This window comes from Chiloscyllium punctatum, unplaced genomic scaffold, assembly GCF_047496795.1.
Source record: "Chiloscyllium punctatum isolate Juve2018m unplaced genomic scaffold, sChiPun1.3 scaffold_54, whole genome shotgun sequence".
Lineage (NCBI taxonomy): Eukaryota > Metazoa > Chordata > Chondrichthyes > Orectolobiformes > Hemiscylliidae > Chiloscyllium > Chiloscyllium punctatum.
Window position 1 is genome coordinate 9,845,687 of NW_027309789.1, and position 19,258 is coordinate 9,864,944.

The following is a 19,258-nucleotide window of genomic DNA, read 5'->3' on the forward strand; positions in this document are numbered from 1 at the left end:
CAGCCCCTCTGATTCAGCCCCTCTGATTCAGCCCCTCTGATTCAGCCCCTCTGTTTCTCGCCCTCTGTTTCTGCCCCTCTGTTTCAGCCCCTCTGTTTCAGCCCCTCTGTTTCTTGCCCTCTGTTTCAGGCTCTCTGTTTCAGCCCGTCTGTTTCAGCCCCTCTGATTCAGCCCCTCTGTTTCAGCCCCTCTGATTCAGTACCTTAGTTTCTCGCCCTCTGTTTCAGCCCCTCTGTTTCAGCCCCTCTGATTCAGCCCCTCTGATTCAGCCCCTCTGTTTCTCGCCCTCTGTTTCAGCCCCTCTGATTCAGCCCCTCTGTTTCTCGCCCTCTGTTTCTCGCCCTCTGTTTCTGCCCCTCTGTTTCAGCCCCACTGTTTCAGCCCCTCTGTTTCTTGCCCTCTGTTTCAGCCCCTCTGTTTCAGCCCCTCTGTTTCAGCCCCTCCGCTTCAGCCCCTCTGTTTCAGCCTCTCTGGTTCAGCCCCTCCGTTTCAGCCCCTCTGTTTCTCGCCCTTTGTTTCAGCCCCTCTGTTTGTCGCCCTCTGTTTCAGCCCCTCTGTTTCTCGCCCTCTGTTTCAGCCCCCCTGTTTCATCCCCTCTGTTTCAGCCCCTCTGTTTCTCGCCCTCTGTTTCAGCCCTCTGTTTCTTGCCCTCTGTTTCATCCCCTCTGTTTCAGCTCCTCTGTTTCTCGCCCTCTGTTTCTGGCCCTCTGTTTCTCGCCCTCTGTTTCAGCCCCTCTGTTTCTCGCCTTCTGTTTCAGCCCCTCTGATTCAGCCCCTCTGTTTCAGCCCCTCTGATTCAGCCCCTCTGATTCAGCCCCTCTGTTTCTCGCCCTCTGTTTCAGCCCCTCTGTTTCAGCCCTTCTGTTTCAGCCACTCGGTTTCAGCCCCTCTGTTTCTTGCCCTCTGTTTCAGCCCCTCTGTTTCTCGCCCTCTGTTTCAGCCCCTCTGTTTCTCGCCCTCTGTTTCAGCCCCTCTGTTTCTCGCCCTCTGTTTCAGCCCCTCTGTTTCAGCCACTCTGTTTCAGCTCCTCTGATTCAGCCCCTCTGTTTCAGCCCCTCTGATTCAGCCACTCTGTTTCAGCCCCTCTGATTCAGCCCTTCTGTTTCAGCCACTCGGTTTCAGCCCCTCTGTTTCTTGCCCTCTGTTTCAGCCCCTCTGTTTCTCGCCCTCTGTTTCAGCCCCTCTGTTTCTCGCCCTCTGTTTCAGCCCCTCTGATTCAGCCCCTCTGTTTCAGCCCCTCTGAATCAGCCCCTCTGTTTCGCACTCTCTGTTTCAGCCCCTCTGTTTCAGCCCCTCTGTTTCTCGCCCTCTGTTTCTGCCCCTCTGTTTCTCGCCCTCTGTTTCAGCCCCTCTGATTCAGCCCCTCTGTTTCAGCCCCTCTGAATCAGCCCCTCTGTTTCAGCCCCTCTGTTTCAGCCCCTCTGTTTCTCGCCCTCTGTTTCAGCCCCTCTGTTTCTCGCCTTCTGTTTCAGCCCATCTGTTTCTCGCCTTCTGTTTCAGCCCCTCTGATTCAGGCCCTCTGTTTCAGCCCCTCTGATTCAGCCCCTCTGATTCAGCCCCTCTGATTCAGCCCCTCTGTTTCTCGCCCTCTGTTTCTGCCCCTCTGTTTCAGCCCCTCTGTTCCAGCCCCTCTGTTTCTTGCCCTCTGTTTCAGCCCCTCTGTTTCAGCCCCTCTGTTTCAGCCTCTCCGATTCAGCCCCTCTGTTTCAGCCCCTCTGTTTCTGCCCCTCTGTTTCAGCCCCTCTGTTTCTCGCCCTTTGTTTCAGCCCCTCTGTTTCTCGCCCTCTGTTTCAGCCCCTCTGTTTCAGCACCTCTGTTTCAGCCCCTCTGTTTCTCGCCCTCTGTTTCAGCCCCTCTGTTTCTTGCCCTCTGTTTCAGCCCCTCTGTTTCAGCCCCACTGTTTCTCGCCCTCTGTTTCTGCCCCTCTGTTTCTCGCCCTCTGTTTCAGCCCCTCTATTTGTCGCCTTCTGTTTCAGATCCTCTGATTCAGGCCCTCTGTTTCAGCCCCTCTGATTCAGCCACTCTGATTCAGCCCCTCTGTTTCTCGCCCTCTGTTTCAGCCCCTCTGTTTCAGCCCCTCTGTTTCAGCCCCTCTGTTTCTCGCCCTCTGTTTCAGCCCCTCTGTTTCAGCCCCTCTGTTTCAGCCCCTCTGTTTCTTGCCCTCTCTTTCAGCCCCTCTGTTTCAGCCCCACTGTTTCTCGCCCTCTGTTTCTGCCCCTCTGTTTCTCGCCCTCTGTTTCAGCCCCTCTGTTTCAGCCCTTCTGTTTCAGCCACTCGGTTTCAGCCCCTCTGTTTCTTGCCCTCTGTTTCAGCCCCTCGGTTTCTCGCCCTCTGTTTCAGCCCCTCTTTTTCTCGCCCTCTGTTTCAGCCCCTCTGTTTCGCACTCTCTGTTTCAGCCCCTCTGTTTCAGCCCCTCTGTTTCTCGCCCTCTGTTTCTGCTCCTCTGTTTCTCGCCCTCTGTTTCAGCCCCTCTGTTTCTCGCCCTCTGTTTCAGCCCCTCTGATTCAGCCCCTCTGTTTCAGCCCCTCTGAATCAGTCCCTCTGTTTCAGCCCCTCTGTTTCAGCCCCTCTGTTTCTCGCCCTCTGTTTCAGCCCCTCTGTTTCTCACCCTCTGTTTCAGCACCTCTGTTTCAGCCCCTCTGTTTCTCGCCCTCTGTTTCAGCCCCTCTGTTTCTCGCCCTCTGTTTCAGCCCCTCTGATTCAGCCCCTCTGTTTCTCGCCCTCTGTTTCAGCCCCTCTGTTTCTCGACATCTGTTTCAGCCCCTCTGTTTCTCGCCCTCTGTTTCAGCCCCTCTGTTTCAGCCCCTCTGTTTCAGCCCCTCTGTTTCTCGCCCTCTGTTTCAGCCCCTCTGTTTCTCGCCCCCTGTTTCAGCCTCTCTGTTTCTCGCCCTCTGTTTCAGCCCCTCTGTTTCAACCCCTCTGATTCAGCCCCTCTGTTTCAGCCCCTCTGTTTCTCGCCCTCTGTTTCAGCCCCTCTGTTTCTCGCCCCCTGTTTCAGCCTCTCTGTTTCTCGCCCTCTGTTTCAGCCCCTCTGTTTCAACCCCTCTGATTCAGCCCCTCTGTTTCAGCCCCTCTGTTTCTCGCCCTCTGTTTCAGCCGCTCTGATTCAGCCCGTCTGTTTCAGCCCCTCTGATTCAGCCCCTCTGTTTCAGCCCCTCTATTTCAGCCCCTCTGTTTCAGCCCCTCTGATTCAGTACCTTAGTTTCTCGCCCTCTGTTTCAGCCCCTCTGTTTCAGCCCCTCTGATTCAGCCCGTCTGATTCAGCCCCTCTGTTTCTCGCCCTCTGTTTGAGCCCCTCTGATTCAGCCCCTCTGTTTCTCGCCCTCTGTTTCTCGCCCTCTGTTTCTGCCCCTCTGTTTCAGCCCCACTGTTTCAGCCCCTCTGTTTCTTGCCCTCTGTTTCAGCCCCTCTGTTTCAGCCCCTCTGTTTCAGCCCCTCCGATTCAGCCCCTCTGTTTCAGCCCCTCTGGTTCAGCCCCTCTGTTTCAGCCCCTCTGTTTCTCGCCCTTTGTTTCACCCGTCTGTTTGTTGCCCTCTGTTTCAGCCCCTCTGTTTCTCCCCCTCTGTTTCAGCCCCTCTGTTTCAGCCCCTCTGTTTCTCGCCCTCTGTTTCAGCCCCTCTGTTTCTTGCCCTCTGTTTCATCCCCTCTGTTTCAGCCCCTCTGTTTCTCGCCCTCTGTTTCTGGCCCTCTGTTTCTCGCCCTCTGTTTCAGCCCCTCTGTTTCTCGCCTTCTGTTTCAGCCCCTCTGATTCAGCCCCTCTGTTTCAGCCCCTCTGATTCAGCCCCTCTGATTCAGCCCCTCTGTTTCTCGCCCTCTGTTTCAGCCCCTCTGTTTCAGCCCTTCTGTTTCAGCCACTCGGTTTCAGCCCCTCTGTTTCTTGCCCTCTGTTTCAGCTCCTCTGTTTCTCGCCCTCTGTTTCAGCCCCTCTGTTTCTCGCCCTCTGTTTCAGCCCCTCTGTTTCGCACTCTCTGTTTCAGCCCCTGTTTCAGCCCCTCTGTTTCTCGCCCTCTGTTTCTGCTCCTCTGTTTCTCGCCCTCTGTTTCAGCCCCTCTGTTTCTCGCCCTCTGTTTCTGCCCCTCTGTTTCTCACCTTCTGTTTCAGCCCCTCTGTTTCTCGCCTTCAGTTTCAGCCCCTCTGTTTCTCGCCCTCTGTTTCAGCCCCTCTGATTCAGCCCCTCTGTTTCTCGCCCTCTGTTTCAGCCCCTCTGTTTCCCGCCATCTGTTTCAGCCCCTCTGTTTCTCGCCCTCTGTTTCAGCCCCTCTGTTTCAGCCCCTCTGTTTCAGCCCCTCTGTTTCTCGCCCTCTGTTTCAGCCCCTCTGTTTCTCGCCCTCTGTTTCAGCCTCTCTGTTTCTCGCCCTGTGTTTCAGCCCCTCTGTTTCAACCCCTCTGATTCAGCCCCTCTGTTTCAGCCCCTCTGTTTCTCGCCCTCTGTTTCAGCCGCTCTGATTCAGCCCGTCTGTTTCACCCCTCTGATTCAGCCCCTCTGTTTCAGCCCCTCTATTTCAGCCCCTCTGTTTCAGATACTCTGTTTCAGGCTCTCTGTTTCAGCCCCTCTGTTTCAGCCCCTCTGATTCAGCCCCTCTGTTTCAGCCCCTCTGATTCAGTACCTTAGTTTCTCACCCTCTGTTTCAGCCCCTCTGTTTCAGCCCCTCTGATTCAGCCCGTCTGATTCAGCCCCTCTGTTTCTCGCCCTCTGTTTCAGCCCCTCTGATTCAGCCCCTCTGTTTCTCGCCCTCTGTTTCTCGCCCTCTGTTTCTGCCCCTCTGTTTCAGCCCCACTGTTTCAGCCCCTCTGTTTCTTGCCCTCTGTTTCAGCCCCTCTGTTTCAGCCCCTCTGTTTCAGCCCCTCCGATTCAGCCCCTCTGTTTCAGCCCCTCTGGTTCAGCCCCTCTGTTTCAGCCCCTCTGTTTCTCGCCCATTGTTTCACCCCTCTGTTTGTTGCCCTCTGTTTCAGCCCCTCTGTTTCTCGCCCTCTGTTTCAGCCCCTCTGTTTCAGCCCCTCTGTTTCAGCCCCTCTGTTTCTCGCCCTCTGTTTCAGCCCCTCTGTTTCTTGCCCTCTGTTTCATCCCCTCTGTTTCAGCCCCTCTGTTTCTCGCCCTCTGTTTCTGGCCCTCTGTTTCTCGCCCTCTGTTTCAGCCCCTCTGTTTCTCGCCTTCTGTTTCAGCCCCTCTGATTCAGCCCCTCTGTTTCAGCCCCTCTGATTCAGCCCCTCTGATTCAGCCCCTCTGTTTCTCGCCCTCTGTTTCAGCCCCTCTGTTTCAGCCCTTCTGTTTCAGCCACTCGGTTTCAGCCCCTCTGTTTCTTGCCCTCTGTTTCAGCTCCTCTGTTTTTCGCCCTCTGTTTCAGCCCCTCTGTTTCTCGCCCTCTGTTTCAGCCCCTCTGTTTCGCACTCTCTGTTTCAGCCCCTGTTTCAGCCCCTCTGTTTCTCGCCCTCTGTTTCTGCTCCTCTGTTTCTCGCCTTCTGTTTCAGCCCCTCTGTTTCTCGCCCTCTGTTTCTGCCCCTCTGTTTCTCACCCTCTGTTTCAGCCCCTCTGTTTCTCGCCTTCTGTTTCAGCCCCTCTGATTCAGGTCCTCTGTTTCAGCCCCTCTGATTCAGCCCCTCTGATTCAGCCCCTCTGTTTCTCGCCCTCTGTTTCAGCCCCTCTGTTTCAGCCCTTCTGTTTCAGCCACTCGGTTTCAGCCCCTCTGTTTCTTGCCCTCTGTTTCAGCCCCTCTGTTTCTCGCCCTCTGTTTCAGCCCCTCTGTTTCTTGCCCTCTGTTTCAGCCCCTCTGTTTCGCACTCTCTGTTTCAGCCCCTCTGTTTCAGCCCCTCTGTTTCTCGCCCTCTGTTTCTGCACCTCTGTTTCTCGCCCTCTGTTTCAGCCCCTCTGTTTCTCGCCCTCTCTTTCAGCCCCTCTGATTCAGCCCCTCTGTTTCAGCCCCTCTGAATCAGTCCCTCTGTTTCAGCCCCTGTGTTTCAGCCCCTCTGTTTCTCGCCCTCTGTTTCAGCCCCTCTGTTTCAGCCCCTCTGTTTCAGCCCCTCTGTTTCAGCCCCTCTGTTTCTCGCCCTCTGTTTCAGCCCCTCTGTTTCTCGCCCTCTGTTTCAGCGCCTTTGTTTCTCGCCATCTGTTTCAGCCCCTCTGTTTCTCGCCCTCTGTTTCAGCCCCTCTGTTTCTCGCCCTCTGGTTCAGCCCCTCTGTTTCAGCCCCTCTGTTTCAGCCCCTCTGTTTCTCGCCCTCTGTTTCAGCCCCTCTGTTTCTCGCTCTCTGTTTCAGCCTCTCTGTTTCTCGCCTTCTGTTTCAGCCCCTCTGTTTCTCGCCCTCTCTTTCAGCCCCTCTGATTCAGCCCCTCTGTTTCAGCCCCTCTGTTTCAGCCCCTCTGTTTCTCGCCCTCTGTTTCAGCCCCTCTGTTTCTCGCCCTCTGTTTCAGCGCCTTTGTTTCTCGCCATCTGTTTCAGCCCCTCTGTTTCTCGCCCTCTGTTTCAGCCCCTCTGTTTCTCGCCCTCTGGTTCAGCCCCTCTGTTTCAGCCCCTCTGTTTCAGCCCCTCTGTTTCTCGCCCTCTGTTTCAGCCCCTCTGTTTCTCGCTCTCTGTTTCAGCCTCTCTGTTTCTCGCCTTCTGTTTCAGCCCCTCTGTTTCAACCCCTCTGATTCAGCCCCTCTGTTTCAGCCCCTCTGTTTCTCGCCCTCTGTTTCAGCCCCTCTGATTCAGCCCCTCTGTTTCAGCCCCTCTGATTCAGCCCCTCTGTTTCAGACCCTCTATTTCAGCCCCTCTGTTTCAGCCACTCTGTTTCAGGCTCTCTGTTTCAGCCCGTCTGTTTCAGCCCCTCTGTTTCAGCCCCTCTGTTTGAGCCCCTCTGATTCAGTACCTTAGTTTCTTGCCCTCTGTTTCAGCCCCTCTGTTTCAGCCCCTCTGATTCAGCCCCTCTGATTCAGCCCCTCTGTTTCAGCCCCTCTGATTCAGCCCCACTGTTTCAGCCCCTCTGTTTCTTGCCCTCTGTTTCAGCCCCTCTGTTTCAGCCCCTCTGTTCCAGCCCCTCCGCTTCAGCCCCTCTGTTTCAGCCCCTCTGGTTCAGCCCCTCTGTTTCAGCCCCTCTGTTTCTCGCCCTCTGTTTCTCGCCCTCTGTTTCTCGCCCTCTGTTTCAGCCCCTCTGTTTCAGCCCCACTGTTTCAGCCCCTCTGTTTCTTGCCCTCTGTTTCAGCCCCTCTGTTTCAGCCCCTCTGTTCCAGCCCCTCCGCTTCAGCCCCTCTGTTTCAGCCCCTCTGGTTCAGCCCCTCTGTTTCAGCCCCTCTGTTTCTCGCCCTTTGTTTCAGCCCCTCTGTTTCTCGCCCTCTGTTTCTGGCCCTCTGTTTCTCGCCCTCTGTTTCAGCCCCTCTGTTTCTCGCCTTCTGTTTCAGCCCCTCTGATTCAGCCCCTCTGTTTCAGCCCCTCTGATTCAGATTCTCTGATTCAGCCCCTCTGTTTCTCGCCCTCTGTTTCAGCCCCTCTGTTTCAGCCCTTCTGTTTCAGCCACTCGGTTTCAGCCCCTCTGTTTCTTGCCCTCTGTTTCAGCCCCTCTGTTTCTCGCCCTCTGTTTCAGCCCCTCTGTTTCTCGCCCTCTGTTTCAGCCCCTCTGATTCAGCCACTCTGTTTCAGCCCCTCTGATTCAGCCCCTCTGTTTCAGCCCCTCTATTTCAGCCCCTTTGTTTCAGCCCCTCTTTTTCATCCACTCTGTTTCTCGCCCTCTGTTTCTCACCCTCTGTTTCTCGCCCTCTGTTTCAGCCCCTCTGTTTTTCGCCCTCTGTTTCAGCCCCTCTGTTTCTCGCCCTCTGTTTCAGGCTCTCTGTTTCAGCCCGTCTGTTTCAGCCCCTCTGTTTCAGCCCCTCTGTTTCTCGCCCTCTGTTTCTCGCCCGCTGTTTCAGCCCCTTTGTTTCTCGCCCTCTGTTTCAGCCCCTCTGTTTCAGTCCCTCTGTTTCAGCCCCTCTGATTCAGCCCCTCTGTTTCTCGCCCTCTGTTTCAGTCCCTCTGTTTTTCGCCCTCTGTTTCAGGCCCTCTGTTTCTCGCCCTCTGTTTCAGGCTCTCTGTTTCAGCCCGTCTGTTTCAGCCCCTCTGTTTCTCGCCCTTTGTTTCTCGCCCGCTGTTTCAGCCCCTTAATTCTCGCCCTCTGTTTCAGCCCCTCTGTTTCAGCCCCTCTGATTCAGCCCCTCTGTTTCAGCCCCTCTGTTTCAGCCCCTCTGTTTCTCGCCCTCTGTTTCAGCCCCTCTGTTTCTCGCCCTCTGTTTCAGACCCTCTGTTTCAGCCCCTCTGTTTCTCGCCCTCTGTTTCTGCCCCTCAGTTTCTCGCCCTCTGTTTCAGCCCCTCTGTTTCTCGCCTTCTGTTTCAGCCCCTCTGATTCAGCCCCTCTGTTTCTCGCCATCTGTTTCAGCCCCTCTGTTTCAGCCCTTCTGTTTCAGCCAATCTGTTTCAGCCCCTCTGTTTCTTGCCCTCTGTTTCAGCCCCTCTGTTTCTCGACCTCTGTTTCAGCCCCTCTGTTTCTCGCCTTCTGTTTCAGCCCCTCTGATTCAGCCCCTCTGTTTCTCGCCATCTGTTTCAGCCCCTCTGTTTCAGCCCTTCTGTTTCAGCCAATCTGTTTCAGCCCCTCTGTTTCTTGCCCTCTGTTTCAGCCCCTCTGTTTCTCGACCTCTGTTTCAGCCCCTCTGTTTCGCGCTCTCTGTTTCAGCCCCTCTGTTTTAGCTCCTCTGTTTCTCGCCCTCTTTTTCTGCCCCTCTGTTTCTCGCCCTCTGTTTCAGCCCCTCTGTTTCTCGCCCTCTGATTAAGCCCCTCTGTTTCAGCCCCTCTGTTTCAGCCCCTCTGAATCAGCCCCTCTGATTCAGCCACTCTGTTTCAGCCCCTCTGTTTCAGCCCCTCTGTTTCTCGCCCTCTGTTTCAGCCCCTCTGTTTCTCACCCTCTGTTTCAGCCCCTCTGTTTCAGCCCCTCTGTTTCTCGCTCTCTGTTTCAGCCCCTCTGTTTCTCGCCCTCTGTTTCAGCCCCTCTGATTCAGCCCCTCTGTTTCTCGCCCTCTGTTTCAGCCCCTCTGTTTCTCGCCCTCTGTTTCAGCCCCTCTGTTTCTCGCCCTCTGTTTCAGCCCCTCTGTTTCAGCCCCTCAGTTTCAGCCCCTCAGTTTCTCCACCTCTGTTTCAGCCCCTCTATTTCTCGCCCTCTGTTTCAGCCCCTCTGTTTTAGCCCCACTGTTTCAGCCCCTCTATTTCTCGCCCTCTGCTTCAGCCCCTCTGTTTTAGCCCCACTGTTTCAGCCCCTTTGTTTCAGCCCCTCTGTTTCTCGCCCTCTGTTTCAGCCCCACTGTTTCAGTCCCTCTGTTTCTCACCCTCTGTTTCTGGCCCTCTGTTTCAGCCCCTCTGTTTCTCGCTCTCTGTTTCAGCCCCACTGTTTCAGCCCCTCTGTTTCAGCCCCTCTGTTTCAGCCCCTCTGTTTCTCGCCCTCTTTTTCAGCCCCTCTGTTTCTTGCCCTCTGTTTCAGCCACTCTGTTTCTCGCCCTCTGTTTCAGCCTCTCTGTTTCTCGCCCTCTGTTTCAGCCCCTCTGTTTCAGCCCCTCTGTTTCAGCCCCTCTGTTTCAGCCCCTCTGTTTCTCGCCCTCGGTTTCAGCCCCTCTGTTTCTCGCCCTCTGTTTCAGCCTCTCTGTTTCTCGCCCTCTGTTTCAGCCCCTCTGTTTCAGCCCCTCTGTTTCAGCCCCTCTATTTCTAGCCCTCTGCATCAGCCGCTTTGTTTCAGCCCCTCTGTTTCAGCCCCTCTTTTTCAGCCCCTCTGTTTCTCGCCCTCTGTTTCTCGCCCTCTGTTTCAGCCCCTCTGTTTCTCGCCCTCTGTTTCAGCCTCTCAGTTTCAGCCCCTCTGAATCAGCCCGTCTGATTCAGACCCTCTGTTTCTCGCCCTCTGTTCCAGCCACTCTGTTTCAGCCCCTCTGTTTCTGCCCTTCTGTTTCAGCCTCTCTGTTTCAGCCCCTCTGTTTCTTGCCCTCTGTTTCAGCCTCTCTGTTTCTCGACCTCTGTTTCAGTCCCTCTGTTTCTCGCCATCTGTTTCAGACCCTCTGTTTCGCGCTCTCTGTTTCAGCCCCTCTGTTTCTGCTCCTCTGTTTCTCGCCCTCTGTTTCAGACCCTCTGTTTCAGCCCCTCTGTTTCAGTCCCTCTGTTTCAGCCCCTCTGTTTCTGCCCTTCTGTTTCAGCCCCTCTGTTTCAGCCCCTCTGTTTCTCGCCCTCTGTTTCTGCCCCACTGTTTCTCGCCATCTGTTTCAGCCCCTCTGTTTCGCGCTCTCTGTTTCAGCCCCTCTGTTTCAGCTCCTCTGTTTCTCGCCCTCTTTTTCTGCCCCTCTGTTTCTCGCCCTCTGTTTCAGCCCCTCTGATTAAGCCCCTCTGTTTAAGCCCCTCTGAATCAGCCCCTCTGATTCAGCCCCTCTGTTTCAGCCCCTCTGTTTCAGCCCCTCTGTTTCTCGCCCTCTGTTTCAGCCCCTCTGTTTCTCACCCTCTGTTTCAGCCCCTCTGTTTCAGCCCCTCTGTTTCTTGCTCTCTGTTTCAGCCCCTCTGTTTATCGCCCTCTGTTTCAGACCCTCTGATTCAGCCCCTCTGTTTCTCGCCCTCTGTTTCAGCCCCTCTGTTTCAGCCCCTCTGATTCAGCCCGTCTGATTCAGCCCCTCTGTTTCTCGCCCTCTGTTTCAGCCCCTCTGATTCAGCCCCTCTGTTTCTCGCCCTCTGTTTCTCGCCCTCTGTTTCTGCCCCTCTGTTTCAGCCCCACTGTTTCAGCCCCTCTGTTTCTTGCCCTCTGTTTCAGCCCCTCTGTTTCAGCCCCTCTGTTTCAGCCCCTCCGATTCAGCCCCTCTGTTTCAGCCCCTCTGGTTCAGCCCCTCTGTTTCAGCCCCTCTGTTTCTCGCCCATTGTTTCACCCCTCTGTTTGTTGCCCTCTGTTTCAGCCCCTCTGTTTCTCGCCCTCTGTTTCAGCCCCTCTGTTTCAGCCCCTCTGTTTCAGCCCCTCTGTTTCTCGCCCTCTGTTTCAGCCCCTCTGTTTCTTGCCCTCTGTTTCATCCCCTCTGTTTCAGCCCCTCTGTTTCTCGCCCTCTGTTTCTGGCCCTCTGTTTCTCGCCCTCTGTTTCAGCCCCTCTGTTTCTCGCCTTCTGTTTCAGCCCCTCTGATTCAGCCCCTCTGTTTCAGCCCCTCTGATTCAGCCCCTCTGATTCAGCCCCTCTGTTTCTCGCCCTCTGTTTCAGCCCCTCTGTTTCAGCCCTTCTGTTTCAGCCACTCGGTTTCAGCCCCTCTGTTTCTTGCCCTCTGTTTCAGCTCCTCTGTTTTTCGCCCTCTGATTCAGCCCCTCTGTTTCTCGCCCTCTGTTTCAGCCCCTCTGTTTCGCACTCTCTGTTTCAGCCCCTGTTTCAGCCCCTCTGTTTCTCGCCCTCTGTTTCTGCTCCTCTGTTTCTCGCCTTCTGTTTCAGCCCCTCTGTTTCTCGCCCTCTGTTTCTGCCCCTCTGTTTCTCACCCTCTGTTTCAGCCCCTCTGTTTCTCGCCTTCTGTTTCAGCCCCTCTGATTCAGGTCCTCTGTTTCAGCCCCTCTGATTCAGCCCCTCTGATTCAGCCCCTCTGTTTCTCGCCCTCTGTTTCAGCCCCTCTGTTTCAGCCCTTCTGTTTCAGCCACTCGGTTTCAGCCCCTCTGTTTCTTGCCCTCTGTTTCAGCCCCTCTGTTTCTCGCCCTCTGTTTCAGCCCCTCTGTTTCTTGCCCTCTGTTTCAGCCCCTCTGTTTCGCACTCTCTGTTTCAGCCCCTCTGTTTCAGCCCCTCTGTTTCTCGCCCTCTGTTTCTGCACCTCTGTTTCTCGCCCTCTGTTTCAGCCCCTCTGTTTCTCGCCCTCTCTTTCAGCCCCTCTGATTCAGCCCCTCTGTTTCAGCCCCTCTGAATCAGTCCCTCTGTTTCAGCCCCTGTGTTTCAGCCCCTCTGTTTCTCGCCCTCTGTTTCAGCCCCTCTGTTTCAGCCCCTCTGTTTCAGCCCCTCTGTTTCAGCCCCTCTGTTTCTCGCCCTCTGTTTCAGCCCCTCTGTTTCTCGCCCTCTGTTTCAGCGCCTTTGTTTCTCGCCATCTGTTTCAGCCCCTCTGTTTCTCGCCCTCTGTTTCAGCCCCTCTGTTTCTCGCCCTCTGGTTCAGCCCCTCTGTTTCAGCCCCTCTGTTTCAGCCCCTCTGTTTCTCGCCCTCTGTTTCAGCCCCTCTGTTTCTCGCTCTCTGTTTCAGCCTCTCTGTTTCTCGCCTTCTGTTTCAGCCCCTCTGTTTCAACCCCTCTGATTCAGCCCCTCTGTTTCAGCCCCTCTGTTTCTCGCCCTCTGTTTCAGCCCCTCTGATTCAGCCCCTCTGTTTCAGCCCCTCTGATTCAGCCCCTCTGTTTCAGACCCTCTATTTCAGCCCCTCTGTTTCAGCCACTCTGTTTCAGGCTCTCTGTTTCAGCCCGTCTGTTTCAGCCCCTCTGTTTCAGCCCCTCTGTTTGAGCCCCTCTGATTCAGTACCTTAGTTTCTTGCCCTCTGTTTCAGCCCCTCTGTTTCAGCCCCTCTGATTCAGCCCCTCTGATTCAGCCCCTCTGTTTCAGCCCCTCTGATTCAGCCCCACTGTTTCAGCCCCTCTGTTTCTTGCCCTCTGTTTCAGCCCCTCTGTTTCAGCCCCTCTGTTCCAGCCCCTCCGCTTCAGCCCCTCTGTTTCAGCCCCTCTGGTTCAGCCCCTCTGTTTCAGCCCCTCTGTTTCTCGCCCTCTGTTTCTCGCCCTCTGTTTCTCGCCCTCTGTTTCAGCCCCTCTGTTTCAGCCCCACTGTTTCAGCCCCTCTGTTTCTTGCCCTCTGTTTCAGCCCCTCTGTTTCAGCCCCTCTGTTCCAGCCCCTCCGCTTCAGCCCCTCTGTTTCAGCCCCTCTGGTTCAGCCCCTCTGTTTCAGCCCCTCTGTTTCTCGCCCTTTGTTTCAGCCCCTCTGTTTCTCGCCCTCTGTTTCTGCCCCTCTGTTTCTCACCCTCTGTTTCAGCCCCTCTGTTTCTCGCCTTCTGTTTCAGCCCCTCTGATTCAGGTCCTCTGTTTCAGCCCCTCTGATTCAGCCCCTCTGATTCAGCCCCTCTGTTTCTCGCCCTCTGTTTCAGCCCCTCTGTTTCAGCCCTTCTGTTTCAGCCACTCGGTTTCAGCCCCTCTGTTTCTTGCCCTCTGTTTCAGCCCCTCTGTTTCTCGCCCTCTGTTTCAGCCCCTCTGTTTCTTGCCCTCTGTTTCAGCCCCTCTGTTTCGCACTCTCTGTTTCAGCCCCTCTGTTTCAGCCCCTCTGTTTCTCGCCCTCTGTTTCTGCACCTCTGTTTCTCGCCCTCTGTTTCAGCCCCTCTGTTTCTCGCCCTCTCTTTCAGCCCCTCTGATTCAGCCCCTCTGTTTCAGCCCCTCTGAATCAGTCCCTCTGTTTCAGCCCCTGTGTTTCAGCCCCTCTGTTTCTCGCCCTCTGTTTCAGCCCCTCTGTTTCAGCCCCTCTGTTTCAGCCCCTCTGTTTCAGCCCCTCTGTTTCTCGCCCTCTGTTTCAGCCCCTCTGTTTCTCGCCCTCTGTTTCAGCGCCTTTGTTTCTCGCCATCTGTTTCAGCCCCTCTGTTTCTCGCCCTCTGTTTCAGCCCCTCTGTTTCTCGCCCTCTGGTTCAGCCCCTCTGTTTCAGCCCCTCTGTTTCAGCCCCTCTGTTTCTCGCCCTCTGTTTCAGCCCCTCTGTTTCTCGCTCTCTGTTTCAGCCTCTCTGTTTCTCGCCTTCTGTTTCAGCCCCTCTGTTTCAACCCCTCTGATTCAGCCCCTCTGTTTCAGCCCCTCTGTTTCTCGCCCTCTGTTTCAGCCCCTCTGATTCAGCCCCTCTGTTTCAGCCCCTCTGATTCAGCCCCTCTGTTTCAGACCCTCTATTTCAGCCCCTCTGTTTCAGCCACTCTGTTTCAGGCTCTCTGTTTCAGCCCGTCTGTTTCAGCCCCTCTGTTTCAGCCCCTCTGTTTGAGCCCCTCTGATTCAGTACCTTAGTTTCTTGCCCTCTGTTTCAGCCCCTCTGTTTCAGCCCCTCTGATTCAGCCCCTCTGATTCAGCCCCTCTGTTTCAGCCCCTCTGATTCAGCCCCACTGTTTCAGCCCCTCTGTTTCTTGCCCTCTGTTTCAGCCCCTCTGTTTCAGCCCCTCTGTTCCAGCCCCTCCGCTTCAGCCCCTCTGTTTCAGCCCCTCTGGTTCAGCCCCTCTGTTTCAGCCCCTCTGTTTCTCGCCCTCTGTTTCTCGCCCTCTGTTTCAGCCCCTCTGTTTCAGCCCCACTGTTTCAGCCCCTCTGTTTCTTGCCCTCTGTTTCAGCCCCTCTGTTTCAGCCCCTCTGTTCCAGCCCCTCCGCTTCAGCCCCTCTGTTTCAGCCCCTCTGGTTCAGCCCCTCTGTTTCAGCCCCTCTGTTTCTCGCCCTTTGTTTCAGCCCCTCTGTTTCTCGCCCTCTGTTTCTGGCCCTCTGTTTCTCGCCCTCTGTTTCAGCCCCTCTGTTTCTCGCCTTCTGTTTCAGCCCCTCTGATTCAGCCCCTCTGTTTCAGCCCCTCTGATTCAGATTCTCTGATTCAGCCCCTCTGTTTCTCGCCCTCTGTTTCAGCCCCTCTGTTTCAGCCCTTCTGTTTCAGCCACTCGGTTTCAGCCCCTCTGTTTCTTGCCCTCTGTTTCAGCCCCTCTGTTTCTCGCCCTCTGTTTCAGCCCCTCTGTTTCTCGCCCTCTGTTTCAGCCCCTCTGATTCAGCCACTCTGTTTCAGCCCCTCTGATTCAGCCCCTCTGTTTCAGCCCCTCTATTTCAGCCCCTTTGTTTCAGCCCCTCTTTTTCATCCACTCTGTTTCTCGCCCTCTGTTTCTCACCCTCTGTTTCTCGCCCTCTGTTTCAGCCCCTCTGTTTTTCGCCCTCTGTTTCAGCCCCTCTGTTTCTCGCCCTCTGTTTCAGGCTCTCTGTTTCAGCCCGTCTGTTTCAGCCCCTCTGTTTCAGCCCCTCTGTTTCTCGCCCTCTGTTTCTCGCCCGCTGTTTCAGCCCCTTTGTTTCTCGCCCTCTGTTTCAGCCCCTCTGTTTCAGTCCCTCTGTTTCAGCCCCTCTGATTCAGCCCCTCTGTTTCTCGCCCTCTGTTTCAGTCCCTCTGTTTTTCGCCCTCTGTTTCAGGCCCTCTGTTTCTCGCCCTCTGTTTCAGGCTCTCTGTTTCAGCCCGTCTGTTTCAGCCCCTCTGTTTCTCGCCCTTTGTTTCTCGCCCGCTGTTTCAGCCCCTTAATTCTCGCCCTCTGTTTCAGCCCCTCTGTTTCAGCCCCTCTGATTCAGACCCTCTGTTTCTGCCCCTCTGTTTCAGCCCCTCTGTTTCAAGCCCTCAGTTTCTGCCCCTCTGTTTCTCGCCCTCTGTTTCAGCCCCTCTGTTTCAGCCCCTCTGTTTCAGCCCCTCTGTTTCTCGCCCTCTGTTTCAGCCCCTCTGTTTCTCGCCCTCTGTTTCAGACCCTCTGTTTCAGCCCCTCTGTTTCTCGCCCTCTGTTTCTGCCCCTCAGTTTCTCGCCCTCTGTTTCAGCCCCTCTGTTTCTCGCCTTCTGTTTCAGCCCCTCTGATTCAGCCCCTCTGTTTCTCGCCATCTGTTTCAGCCCCTCTGTTTCAGCCCTTCTGTTTCAGCCAATCTGTTTCAGCCCCTCTGTTTCTTGCCCTCTGTTTCAGCCCCTCTGTTTCTCGACCTCTGTTTCAGCCCCTCTGTTTCTCGCCTTCTGTTTCAGCCCCTCTGATTCAGCCCCTCTGTTTCTCGCCATCTGTTTCAGCCCCTCTGTTTCAGCCCTTCTGTTTCAGCCAATCTGTTTCAGCCCCTCTGTTTCTTGCCCTCTGTTTCAGCCCCTCTGTTTCTCGACCTCTGTTTCAGCCCCTCTGTTTCGCGCTCTCTGTTTCAGCCCCTCTGTTTTAGCTCCTCTGTTTCTCGCCCTCTTTTTCTGCCCCTCTGTTTCTCGCCCTCTGTTTCAGCCCCTCTGTTTCTCGCCCTCTGATTAAGCCCCTCTGTTTCAGCCCCTCTGTTTCAGCCCCTCTGAATCAGCCCCTCTGATTCAGCCACTCTGTTTCAGCCCCTCTGTTTCAGCCCCTCTGTTTCTCGCCCTCTGTTTCAGCCCCTGTGTTTCTCACCCTCTGTTTCAGCCCCTCTGTTTCAGCCCCTCTGTTTCTCGCTCTCTGTTTCAGCCCCTCTGTTTCTCGCCCTCTGTTTCAGCCCCTCTGATTCAGCCCCTCTGTTTCTCGCCCTCTGTTTCAGCCCCTCTGTTTCTCGCCCTCTGTTTCAGCCCCTCTGTTTCTCGCCCTCTGTTTCAGCCCCTCTGTTTCAGCCCCTCAGTTTCAGCCCCTCAGTTTCTCCACCTCTGTTTCAGCCCCTCTATTTCTCGCCCTCTGTTTCAGCCCCTCTGTTTTAGCCCCACTGTTTCTGCCCCTCTATTTCTCGCCCTCTGCTTCAGCCCCTCTGTTTTAGCCCCACTGTTTCAGCCCCTTTGTTTCAGCCCCTCTGTTTCTCGCCCTCTGTTTCAGCCCCACTGTTTCAGTCCCTCTGTTTCTCACCCTCTGTTTCTGGCCCTCTGTTTCAGCCCCTCTGTTTCTCGCTCTCTGTTTCAGCCCCACTGTTTCAGCCCCTCTGTTTCAGCCCCTCTGTTTCAGCCCCTCTGTTTCTCGCCCTCTGTTTCAGCCCCTCTGTTTCTTGCCCTCTGTTTCAGCCACTCTGTTTCTCGCCCTCTGTTTCAGCCTCTCTGTTTCTCGCCCTCTGTTTCAGCCCCTCTGTTTCAGCCCCTCTGTTTCAGCCCCTCTGTTTCAGCCCCTCTGTTTCTCGCCCTCGGTTTCAGCCCCTCTGTTTCTCGCCCTCTGTTTCAGCCTCTCTGTTTCTCGCCCTCTGTTTCAGCCCCTCTGTTTCAGCCCCTCTGTTTCAGCCCCTCTATTTCTAGCCCTCTGCATCAGCCGCTTTGTTTCAGCCCCTCTGTTTCAGCCCCTCTTTTTCAGCCCCTCTGTTTCTCGCCCTCTGTTTCTCGCCCTCTGTTTCAGCCCCTCTGTTTCTCGCCCTCTGTTTCAGCCTCTCAGTTTCAGCCCCTCTGAATCAGCCCGTCTGATTCAGACCCTCTGTTTCTCGCCCTCTGTTCCAGCCACTCTGTTTCAGCCCCTCTGTTTCTGCCCTTCTGTTTCAGCCTCTCTGTTTCAGCCCCTCTGTTTCTTGCCCTCTGTTTCAGCCTCTCTGTTTCTCGACCTCTGTTTCAGTCCCTCTGTTTCTCGCCATCTGTTTCAGACCCTCTGTTTCGCGCTCTCTGTTTCAGCCCCTCTGTTTCTGCTCCTCTGTTTCTCGCCCTCTGTTTCAGACCCTCTGTTTCAGCCCCTCTGTTTCAGTCCCTCTGTTTCAGCCCCTCTGTTTCTGCCCTTCTGTTTCAGCCCCTCTGTTTCAGCCCCTCTGTTTCTCGCCCTCTGTTTCTGCCCCACTGTTTCTCGCCATCTGTTTCAGCCCCTCTGTTTCGCGCTCTCTGTTTCAGCCCCTCTGTTTCAGCTCCTCTGTTTCTCGCCCTCTTTTTCTGCCCCTCTGTTTCTCGCCCTCTGTTTCAGCCCCTCTGATTAAGCCCCTCTGTTTAAGCCCCTCTGAATCAGCCCCTCTGATTCAGCCCCTCTGTTTCAGCCCCTCTGTTTCAGCCCCTCTGTTTCTCGCCCTCTGTTTCAGCCCCTCTGTTTCTCACCCTCTGTTTCAGCCCCTCTGTTTCAGCCCCTCTGTTTCTTGCTCTCTGTTTCAGCCCCTCTGTTTATCGCCCTCTGTTTCAGACCCTCTGATTCAGCCCCTCTGTTTCTCGCCCTCTGTTTCAGCCCCTCTGTTTCTCGCCCTCTGTTTCAGCCCCTCTGTTTCTCGCCCTCTGTTTCAGCCCCTCTGTTTCAGCCCCTCTGTTTCAGCCCCTCAGTTTCTCCACCTCTGTTTCAGCCCCTCTAATTCTCGCCCTCTGTTTCAGCCCCTCTGTTTTAGCCCCACTGTTTCAGCCCCTCTATTTCTCGCCCTCTGTTTCAGCCCCTCTGTTTTAGCCCCACTGTTTCAGCCCCTTTGTTTCAGCCACTCTGTTTCTTGCCCTCTGTTTAAGCCTCTCTGTTTCTCGCCCTCTGTTTCAGCCCCTCTGTTTCAGCCCCTCTGTTTCAGCCCCTCTGTTTCTCGCCCTCTGTTTCAGCCCCTCTGTTTCTCGCCTCTGTTTCAGCCTCTCTGTTTCTCGCCCTCTGTTTCAGCCCCTCTGTTTCAGCCCCTCTGTTTCAGCCCCTCTATTTCTCGCCCTCTGCATCAGCCGCTTTGTTTCAGCCCCTCTGTTTCAGCCCCTCTTTTTCAGCCCCTCTGTTTCTCGCCCTCTGTTTCTCGCCCTCTCTTTCAGCCCCTCTGTTTCTCGCCCTTCTTTTCAGCCCCTCTGTTTCAGCCCCTCTGATTCAGCCCGTCTGATTCAGACCCTCTGTTTCTCGCCCTCTGTTCCAGGCACTCTGTTTCAGCCCCTCTGTTTCTGCCCTTCTGTTTCAGCCTCTCTGTTTCAGCCCCTCTGTTTCTTGCCCTGTGTTTCAGCCTCTCTGTTTCTCGACCTCTGTTTCAGTCCCTCTGTTTCTCGCCATCTGTTTCAGACCCTCTGTTTCGCACTCTCTGTTTCAGCCCCTCTGTTTCTGCTCCTCTGTTTCTCGCCCTCTGTTTCAGACCCTCTGTTTCAGCCCCTCTGTTTCTCGCCCTCTGTTTCTGCCCCTCAGTTTGTCGCCCTCTGTTTCAGCCCCTCTGTTTCTCGCCTTCTGTTTCAGCCCCTCTGATTCAGCCCCTCTGTTTCAGCCCTTCTGATTCAGCCCCTCTGATTCAGCCCCTCTGTTTCTCGCCATCTGTTTCAGCCCCTCTGTTTCTTGCCCTCTGTTTCAGCCCCTCTGTTTCTCGACCTCTGTTTCAGTCCCTCTGTTTCTCGCCATCTGTTTCAGCCCCTCTGTTTCGCGCTCTCTGTTTCAGCCCCTCTGATTCAGCCCCTCTGTTTCTCGCCATCTGTTTCAGCCCCTCTGTTTCAGCCCGTCTGTTTCAGCCACTCTGTTTCAGCCCCTCTGTTTCTTGCCCTCTGTTTCAGCCCCTCTGTTTCTCGACCTCTGTTTCAGTCCCTCTGTTTCTCGCCATCTGTTTCAGCCCCTCTGTTACGCGCCCTCTGTTTCAGCCCCTCTGTTTCTCGCCCTCTGTTTCAGCCCCTCTGATTAAGCCCCTCTGTTTCAGCCCCTCTGAATCAGCCCCTCTGATTCAGCCCCTCTGTTTCAGCCCCTCTGTTTCAGCCCCT